Below are 11,187 nucleotides of genomic sequence, written 5' to 3' on the forward strand. Positions count from 1 at the left end.
GCACCCAAGCTGGTGCCATGTGAAAAGCACATGTACTGGTACCACATAAAAAGCACCCATGCTGGTGCCATGTGAAAAGCACATGTACTGGTACCACATAAAAAGCACCCATGCTGGTGCCATGTGAAAAGCACATGTGTTGGTACCACATAAAAAGCACCCAAGCTGGTGCCATGTGAAAAGCACATGTACTGGTACCACATAAAAAGCACCCATGCTGGTGCCATGTGAAAAGCACATGTGTTGGTACCACATAAAAAGCACCCAAGCTGGTGCCATGTGAAAAGCACATGTACTGGTACCACATAAAAAGCACCCATGCTGGTGCCATGTGAAAAGCACATGTGTTGGTACCACATAAAAAGCACCCAAGCTGGTGCCATGTGAAAAGCACATGTGTTGGTACCACATAAAAAGCACCCAGCTGGTGCCATGTGAAAAGCACATGTACTGGTACCACATAAAAAGCACCCATGCTGGTGCCATGTGAAAAGCACATGTGTTGGTACCACATAAAAAGCACCCAAGCTGGTGCCATGTGAAAAGCACATGTACTGGTACCACATAAAAAGCACCCAAGCTGGTGCCATGTGAAAAGCACATGTGTTGGTACCACATAAAAAGCACCCAAGCTGGTGCCATGTGAAAAGCACATGTTGGTACCACATAAAAAGCACCCAAGCTGGTGCCATGTGAAAAGCACATGTACTGGTACCACATAAAAAGCACCCAAGCTGGTGCCATGTGAAAAGCACATGTACTGGTACCACATAAAAAGCACCCAAGCTGGTGCCATGTGAAAAGCACATGTACTGGTACCACATAAAAAGCACCCAAGCTGGTGCCATGGGAAAAGCACATGTGTTGGTACCACATAAAAAGCACCCATGCTGGTGCCATGGGAAAAGCACCCATTACACTCTGTAAAAAGCGGTTGGGATTAGGAAGGGCATCCAACCATAAAAAACCTTGCCAAAACAGACAATTGGAGCCTGGCGCAGTTCTCAGGCTTGCCAGCTGCTGCCAAACTGTCCAACCCATGCCAGCATGGAAAACAGATTCTAAATGGTAGTGATGATGATAATGATGACGACGATGACGATGATGATGATGATGATGATGGTAGTACTTCGACAATTGCTGTTGCATTTGTTGCTACTATCATCGCTGCAATTGTCGTTGCTATTTTGACAATTGCACTTACACCGTATAGCTATCGTCGTTGTTGTTAACGCTGTTGCTATTTATTGTTACTAATATTATCAGTTTGCAACTGTAGCTATCTTTACTGTTGCAATTGTGCAACTATTAATAAAAGGCGGCGAGCCAGCAGACTTGTCAAAGTGCCGGGAAGAATTCTTAGTGGTATATCCTATGGCATTTAATGTTCTCAACTCAAATTACACCAAAGTCAACCTGACTTCCCCCCCCCCATCCTTTCACAACCAATAAAATAAGCACCGGTTAAGTTCTGTTGCCGATGTAATCAACTACGGTCCTTCCCTAAAATTGCCAGATTTTTACCAAAATTAGAATGAATGGTGTAAATACTGTTGTTGTTACTATCACGACTACTTCTGCTGCTGCTGCTGCTGCTGCTGCTTATATTAACAATGATACTGACAGAATTGATGTTTTATTTGCATAACGGCAGAGACTGAGGAATTACAGTAAAAAAGTTTCAAGTGACAAAACAAAATAAGAATTAAAAAAAAAAATAAAAGTATTCGAATAAAAAAACATTGCTTTTTTTTTAGCATTAAAATTTATGAAATAAAAGCATTTTACTTTTGTTTTCACAAAAGTTTGAAAATTTAAGTAAAATATGAAAAAAAAAAAAAAAAGAAGAAAAAAGTATTTTAATATCTGAACACAAAATGGCAATATTTGAATAGTGAGCGGAATGAAGGAAGAGAAGAGAAATGGAATGGAAGAATATGAGGATGAATATTCTAGAGAAGAAAGTTAAGATGAAAGAAGAAGAAAGAAAAATGAAAGAAAAGAGAAGAAAAATAGCACAAAATTAAAGGTTTTCTTATTGAGTTGCTAAACATCAGGGACTATTTGACGTCAATCGAATTGCCACTTTTCTGTTGTTTCCATAGAAATCAGACAACCATGTTCGCAACTATGCGAAATATAAAAAAGACTGCTATAGATATTGGTTCCCGCCTATTACCATGGAGACGGAAGTAGCAAGCTGGGGATGGGGGTGGGGGGATAGAGATTGGACAGCAAAAGGTAAGAGAGAGAGAGAGAGAGAGAGATGGGCCGAGCTTTTGGTCTTTCATTATGTATTAAACAAGCAGAAGTCAATGATGATGTGCTGTGAGAATTTAGTTTAGATTATCACAACAGCGCTGCCAAAAACAGTAAGAATGAAAGAAATTTAAACCAATATAGTGATAGGTGGTTCCAAGTGAACTCATTTCAATAGTATTCAATGACACATGGAAGAATATAGCCTTCTTGTTGCCGTAGTGAAAAATGCAATATTTTGCTTTAAATTTTCATTTCTTATTTTTGTTTAAATCTCTAAAGATTGGTATACTCTCTTTTACTCTTTTATTTGTTTCAGTCATTTGACTGCGGCCATGCTGGAGCACCACCTTTAGTCGAGCAAATCAACCCCAGGACTTATTCTTTTGTAAGCCCAGTACTTATTCTATCGCTCTCTTTTGCCGAACCGCTAAGTGACAGGGACGTAAACACACCAGCATCGGTTGTCAAGCAATGCTAGGGGGGGACAAACACAGACACACAAACATACATATATATATATACATATATACAACGGGCTTCTTTCAGTTTTCGTCTACCAAATCCACTCACAAGGCATTGGTCGGCCCGGGGCTATAGCAGAAGACACTTGCCCAAGATGCCACGCAGTGGGACTGAACCCGGAACCATGTGGTTGGTTAGCAAGCTACTTACCACACAGCCACTCGTTCAATTCTTCCTTGAAACGGCAATTGAAATCATTTGAAGACTCAGCGACTATTTCTTATCTCACGCTGGTGAGCAAATGTCATTTAGTGTCCAAGCTAAGGGGAGCAAGCTAGCAGAATCGCTAGTATGTCAGAAAAAATGCCTAGCTGCATTTTTGCGGCTCGTTCCATTTTGAGTTCAAATTCTGCCATAGTTGACTTGGCTTTTTATCCATTTAGGGGTGATAAAAAAAAGTTCCAGTAAAGTTCTGGGGATTGATGTAGTCAACTTGCCTCCTCCCGTCAAAATTGCTGGCTTTGTGCCAACATTCGAAAAAATTAGAATCAGTCTAGTATAATAATAATAATAATAATAATAATAATAATAATAATAATAATAATACTCTTTACGCTTTTACTTGTTTCAGTCATTTGACTGTGGCCATGCTGGAGCACCACCTTTAGTCGAGCAAATCGACCCCAGGACTTATTCTTTGTAAGCCTAGTACTTATTCCATCAGTCTCTCTTGCTGAACCGCTAAGTTACGGGGACGTAAACACACCAGCATCGGTTGTCAAGCGATGCTGGGGGGGGGGACAAACACAGATACACGAACATATACACACACATACACACACACACACAACACACACACACACACACATATATATATATATACACACACACATATATACGACAGGCTTCTTTCAGTTTCCGTCTACCAAATCCACTCACAAGGCTTTGGTCAGCCCGAGACTATAGTAGAGGACACTTGCCCAAGGTGCCACACAGTGGAACTGAACCTGGAACCATGTGGTTCGTAAGCAAGCTACTTACCACACAGCCACACCTACGCCTATGTGGATAATAGAAATTGAAAAAATGTGGCATCTCAAGGCGACTACAGTACCAGTGATTGTAGGATCTCTAGGAATGATAAAAATTATACCAGGCTTACCATCCCTACAGGAAGTACAAAAAATCGTGTTAACTGGAACAATTCATGTACTGGGAAGAGCATTATTGCTGTGAAAACAACATCCATCCATGAATTTATTTACTTTTTTAATTTTTTTAGATACATATTTTACCTGTGAATTTGCATGTGTAATCTGGGAATGCATACAATGAACTTCTCTGCCCTATGTCGCACACATACGATTGTGATGCATGTGCCTGGTGTACCTTTATCAGACGGGTACTAATGATGGGTGTATTGGGCTTCGTATAATTGTACTCCAGTGTCACTTTGATGAGATGCACTGCTCTCTCACTCAATAATAATAATAATAATAAAAGTCGATAGGTATGACAGGTTAGCTTGGGAGGTAAAGCAGTCGTAGTCGAGGAAAAAGTGGTGGTGGTACCAATAATTATTGGAGTCACTGGGAACAGTGAGTAAAAATCTCAAGAAGTACGTGGAACAAAAGGGCTGCAATAAGGGTGGAGTACTTGCAGAAAACAGCACTGCTTGGAACTGCTCGAATACTCTGGAAGGTGCTCGAAAGATAAGAGGTGTTACCTTAGTTCACTGGTAGTGAACAGCTGACACTGTAGATGTAGTACATCTCCAGCGTTAGAAGCTGTGCAAAGGCAATAATAATAATAATATTAATAATAATAATAATAATAATAATCCTTTCTACTATATGCACAAGGCCTGAAACTTGGGGAGAGGGATTGTCAATTACATCAATTCCAGTTCACAACTGGGACTTAATTTATTGACCCTGAATGGATGAATGGCAAAGCTGACCTTGGCAGGATTTGAACTCAGAACTTAAAGATAGACAAAATACCGCTAAGCATTTCATTCACCTTCATAATAATGATGATGATGATGATTTCAAATTTTGGCACAAGGCCAGCAATTACATCAACCCAGTGCTCAACTGATCTTTATTTTATCAAACTCGAAATGATGAAACACAAAGCCAGCCTTAGCAGAATTTGAACTCAGAAAGCAAAGACAGATGAAATGTCAACAAGTATTTTGTCCAATGTGCTAACAATTCTGCCAGCTTCCCACTTAATAATAATAATAATAATGATGATGATTATGATGATGATGATGATTGATGATGATGATGATTGATGATGATGATGATTGATGATTGATGATGATTGATGATGATGATGATGATGATGATGATGATGATGATGATGATTGATGGATTGATGATGATGATTGATGATGATTGATGATGATGATGATTTCTGTATTGACCACCTGAGCAGAACACAAAACATAAAGGATGATACACAGATGAGGGGCAGCGAGGTTAAACATGTAAACAAAAAAAAAAACAAAGAGATTAAACACAACAAGGAGATTAAACCAACAATGTACTTCCCTAATAGGTGGGGGTGGGGGAGTTCCTCTGAGAGGTGACCAAAGGAACCTCATGCACTTTGGACCCCCTAACACCAAAGGCACCTCAGGTAGGCACTTCTCTCCTCCTCATTCCATCCGGCCTACAGGTGCACACTTGGATTAGGCCCATTCACATGGGCCATTCTTGCCACATTCACCTACCGTCCAACAAACTTACTGGATGAGAGTACCTTCCCTCTCCAGCCTCAGTTTCCTTTTCAGGTAGAACCTGAAAAAGTCAAGGGGACCTTGGCCAAAGAACAGATGGGATACAGCAAATATTCTGCTCAATACTGCAGATTTGCTTGTCAGTTGTTTGACCTTAACCAGTTGATCATGTCCCTTGGTGGCTGACAATATGTGCATCTCTGATCATTAGCAGAAGTAGTGAGGAAGCATTGTAGTTATGTGTTGAAAGGAAGTCTTTGGGGGTTTGGATAATTCACCTTTGGAAACAATCATTAATCAAGGGCCTTTACAGTGGGATGGGCTACGCAACCTGAAGAAAATTCTAACTGGGCCCCCACCTGCAAGGTCATGCGCTGTTAATCTTGATATGAGATCACCATGTCATGCACATATGGTTGTGATGCATGCACCTGGTGTACCCTTATCAGACGGGTACACATGATGGGTATACTGGGCTTCATATATTTTACCCCAGTGTCACTTTGATGGCATGTACTGCTCTCTCACTCAATAATAATAATAATAATAATAATAATAATAATAATAATGTCAAATTTTGCCTCAAGGGCAGTAAACTGCGGGAAAGGGATGAGTCAATTACCTCAATCCCAGTGTTCAACTGGTACTTATTTTATCGACCCCCGAAAAGATGTAAGGCAATGTCAACCTCGGTGGAATAATAATAACAAGAACACTCAGAGAGCGCAATCCTCTGCCAAGGCAACACCAATGTCCTCTCAATGACTAACCAGAGATGATTTTTAAAATGAGAATATCTGAAATAAACTCGACTGCTCTCACAAATAAAAATAATAAAAATGAACCTGAATTCTCTCAAAAATTAAGTAAAAAACAGGAAAAATAATCCAGAATCCTTGTCCAGGACTGGATCAATCCCAAAATTTAATCGATTTGTGGCAATCACGAGGCCAAACATTCCTGAAAGTTTCATCCAAATCCATCCATTGGTTCTTGAGATATCTTGTCCATGGACAAACAAACAAACAAATATGACCGAAAACAATACCTCTGTCTGTGCTAAAGCAGAGGTGACAAGAACACTCAGAGAGTGCAAACCTCCACCAAGGCAACACCAATATCCTCTCAACGACTAGCCAGAGATGATATTTAAAATGAGAATATCTTAAATAAACTTGACCTCTCTCACAAACGTGAATAATAAAAATGAACCCGACCACTCTCAAAAATTAAGAAGGAAAAAAAAAGGGAAAATAATCCAGAATCCTTGCCCAGTACTGGACCGATCCCAAAATCTAATCAATTCGTGGCAATCACAAGGCCCTTCAGGGTTGGTGAAAGCGATGTGGTGGACAACGAAAAACCTGGCTGATGACAGTCAAGGCTGATCTGGAACCCAACCCACGAAGCAATTGCCCCAGCTCCCCTTCAGGGTTGGTGAAAGCGATGTGGTGGACAACGAAAAACCTGGCTGATGACAGTCAAGGCTGATCTGGAACCAACCCACGAAGCATAATGGCCCCCGCTCCCCTTCAGGGTTGGTGAAAGCGATGTGTGGACAACGAAAAACCTGGCTGATGACAGTCAAGGCTGATCTGGAACCCAACCCACGAAGCAATTGCCCCAGCTCCCCTTCAGGGTGGTGAAAGCAGGATGGGGACAATGAAAAACCTGGCTGATGACAGTCAAGGCTGATCTGGAACCCAACCCCGAAGCAATTGCCCCAGCTCCCCTTCGGCGGTTGGTGTGAAAGCGATGTGGTGGACAACGAAAAACCTGGCTGATGACAGTCAAGGCTGATCTGGAACCCAACCCACGAAGCAATTGCCCCAGCTCCCCTTCAGGGTTGGTGAAAGCAATGTGGTGGACAATGAAAAACCTGGTTGATGACAGTCAAGGCTGATCTGGAACCCAACCTAGGCCCCCATATCTATGGCATTCGCCGCTGGAATAAGGAGTGGTTGGAGATCATGTGGTCGTTAGCCTCAAATCGCCAGGTTTGGTCAGTGTTTGTGAGAGATGCAACATTGAGGATGAATGAAGCCAGCTCAACCCACCCCGGGTGAAAGCTGTCTTGAAGACAAGAGGAAGAATCACAAGGCCAAACATTCCTGAAAGTTTCATCCAAGTCCATGCATCAGTTCTTGAGATACGTTGTCCACGGATAGACAAGACTGAAAACAATACCGCCGCCTTAGCGAAGGTGGGGGTAATCATATTTTCTTTTATTTCTTAACAGAGCAAAGGACGAGGTGGACAGTGGTACAAGGACAGACGCAAAGTGTGGGTGTTTACATACGACGAAATGAGAGAAAATAATAATGGCAATAATCATGATGATGATGATGAGGACAATGATGAAGATAATTATGCTGTAAAATTATTTCGCTATTAAAATAGAAAGTAAGTAATTACAAAAACTAACGACTGAAGAATTACACACTCACGAAAGAGAAAATGGAAGTCAATTAACGACAGGAAAAAGGAGCGAAAGTGTACTTGTTCATAAGAATCTATTAGCAACACACTAGGAGGAGGGGAGGAAGAAAAGGAAGGGAAGAGGAGAAAGAAGAAAAGAAGAAGAAGAAAAGAGAAAGGAAAACTAGAAAAGAAGAAGAAGGATAAAACAAGAAGACGAAGGAAAAAAAAAGAAAAGGGAGAAGGAAAAGAAGAAGGAAAAAGAAGAAGAAGGAGGAAAGAAGAAGAAGAAGAAGAAGGGAAAAAGAAGAAGAAAAAAAAAAGAAGAAGAAGAAGAAGAAGAGGGAAAAAGAGAGAGAAGAAGAAGAAGAAGAAGGAAAAGAAGAAGACGAAGAAAGAAAGGAAGAAGAAGACGAGGAAGGAAAACGAAGAAGAAGAAGAAGAAGAAGAAAGAAGAAGAAGAAGAGGAAGAAGAAGAGATAAGAAGAAGAAGAAGAAGAAGGAAAAGAAGAAGAAGAAGAAGAAGAAGAATACCTTGACGAATGAAAGCAGCCAGAGAAAAACAAAACAGTCGCCATCAGCTTTTGCATGCAAACAAAACATTATGGTAAACTATTATAAGAAGTAAATTAAGTTTAAAGGCTTTTAAATGGCTTCAATTAGCAAGAATAGAGAGTAAAATGTCATTGAAGATTTCCTTCTTAAGGAAACTACTCAGAAAATGAACCAATGCTGAATAGCCATAAATAATGGTTTTTTTTGTTTAGTTCTTTTAGTCTTTTAATGATTTCAGTCATTCAACTGCGACCATATTGGGGTCAATGCAGTCATAATACCCCCCCCCCGGTACTTAGAACTGTTTTATTGATCTTTATTTATGGTTGGAATGGCTAAGTTTATCTTTTAGGTGAAGGTTTATAAAGGAACAAGCTGTTTTAGTCTGGCGTATATATATTTCTTTATTGCCCACAAGGAGCTAAACATAGAGGGGACAAACAAGGACAGACAGAGGGATTAAGACGATTACATCGACCCCGAAAGGATGAAAGGCAAAGTCGACCTCGGCGGAATTTGAACTCAAACAGCAACACAGACGCATACATGCTCTCGCTCACGTGTGCATGCACACACACACACACACAAACACATACACACACACACATACGCACACATATTTCCTTTCCTTCACTTCCCCTTCACCAGGTGGATATTTACAGTGTTCGCCACGATCCCCGTTTCTAATCATCCGTCACACCCCTTTCACACTTTTTTTTTTCTACTCTAAGCACTAGGTCTGAAATTTGGGGGGAGGGGACCAGTTGATTAGATCAACCCCAGTATGCAACTGGTACTTAATTTATCAATCCTGAAAGGTTGAAAGGCAAAGTCAACCTCGGCCGAATTTGAACTCAGAACATAAAGACAGACGAAATACCTATTTCTTTAATACCCACAAGGGGCTAAACACAGAGGGGACAAACAAGGACAGACAAACAGATTAAGTCGATTAGATCAACCTCAGTACGCAACTGGTACTTAATTTATCAACCCCCAAAAGTATGAATGGCAAAGTCAACCCCAGCCAAACTTGAACTCAGGACATAAAGACAGACGAAATACCACTAAGCATTTTACCCAGCATGCTAAAGTTTCTGCTAGATTCTGCAAGGCCCAAAATTTTGGGGGAGGGGACCAGTTGATTAGATTGACTCCAGTACATAACTGGTACTTGATTTATCGATCCTGAATGGCAAAGTCAACCTTGGCAGAATTTGAACTCAGAATGTAAAGACAGATTAAATACTGCTAAGCATTTCGCCCGGCATGCTAACAATTCTGCCCGCTCGCCACCTTTCACACTTGCACACCCATCTACCTGCACACCTCTTCTCATCCTCTGTCCCTCTTCTCTCTCTCTCTCTCTCTCATATTCACCTTGCTCTTTGACCTCACATTTCTCCTTCTTTTACCAGATGGACCAAGCCACATGGCTCTTCAGGAAGACACCTGCTACTGTCCATCTATTACACTTTCATTGTGAAAGCATGTGGGGCTAGAGTAGTGGTTAGAGTATTCACCTCACAATCACAAGGCTGCAAGTTCAATTCCTGGTAGTGCACTGTGACCTTGAGCAAGACACTTTATTTCCCATTGCCCTAGTTCACTCAGCTGGCAAAAGTGGGTAGTACTTGTACTTCAAAGGGCCAGCCTTATTACATTCCGTGTCATGCTGAATCTCCCTGAGAACTACATTAAGGGGTATACATGTCTGTGGAGTACTCAGCCATTTGCACATAAATTTCATGACCTGGCTGTTCCATTGATCGTATCAGTTGGGACCCTTATCATATCCGAAGGAGTACCAGTTTTTTTTTTTAGTTTTTTTAAGAGGGGGCTCATGCCCCTCAGGCCCTGCCTTGGGTCCACCGTCAATGATATATAGAAACCATACTTTCATATATCTCAATACTATACACCATCCATTTAAGGGTGTCTTGTCTTGAGAGTATTTGGTGACCCCACCACTGCTTGTACTAGCAATATAAGCACCCAGGCAACGAGCTGGCAGAATCGTTAGCACGCCCGGCGAAATGCTTAGTGGTATTTCGTCTGTCTTTACATTCTGAGTTCAAATTCTGCCAAAGTCGACTTTGCCTTTCATTCTTTTGGGGTCAATAAATTACCAGTTACGTACTGGAGTAAATCTAATCAACTGGCCCCTCTCTCCAAAAATTTTGGGCCTTGTGCCTAAAGTAGAAAAGAATATAAGAATATAAGCACCCAGTACATTTTGTGGGGGGGGGGCATGTGCACCCTCCCCCCCACACACACACCTCTCGGGTCCGCCTTTAATGATGATGATGATTATAATGGTGATATATTAAACCATAATGATATCCATTAGACAGCATATGATGGATCGTATGCATTTGATGCGCCTGTTTATATGCATGTATTGTAAGGGTTCTGGTAAGAGTTAAACTTATTTAGCAAGTTCTTAGTATATGGAGATTTTGGTTGCATACACACACACACACACACACACACACAGACACATAATATATAATATATATACTTTAGTTCTGGATTAACAAGGTAACCAACCAATGGTCTTATGTGAAGAGATCTTCACAATTGTTCAAGTGTGCCACATGGAAGTGTTGGTACCTATTTCCATTTAGGATTGAGAATACCATTCAAAATGGAGATGAATACGAGCATTTTCATGTAGACAGCCATCATGTTATCATCTAAGGTCTGATGTCCTTCTTGCTGCCATCCCGCATCTGTTTCCAAGG

This window comes from Octopus sinensis, linkage group LG5 (assembly GCF_006345805.1).
Source record: "Octopus sinensis linkage group LG5, ASM634580v1, whole genome shotgun sequence".
NCBI classification, from domain to species: Eukaryota; Metazoa; Mollusca; class Cephalopoda; order Octopoda; family Octopodidae; genus Octopus; species Octopus sinensis.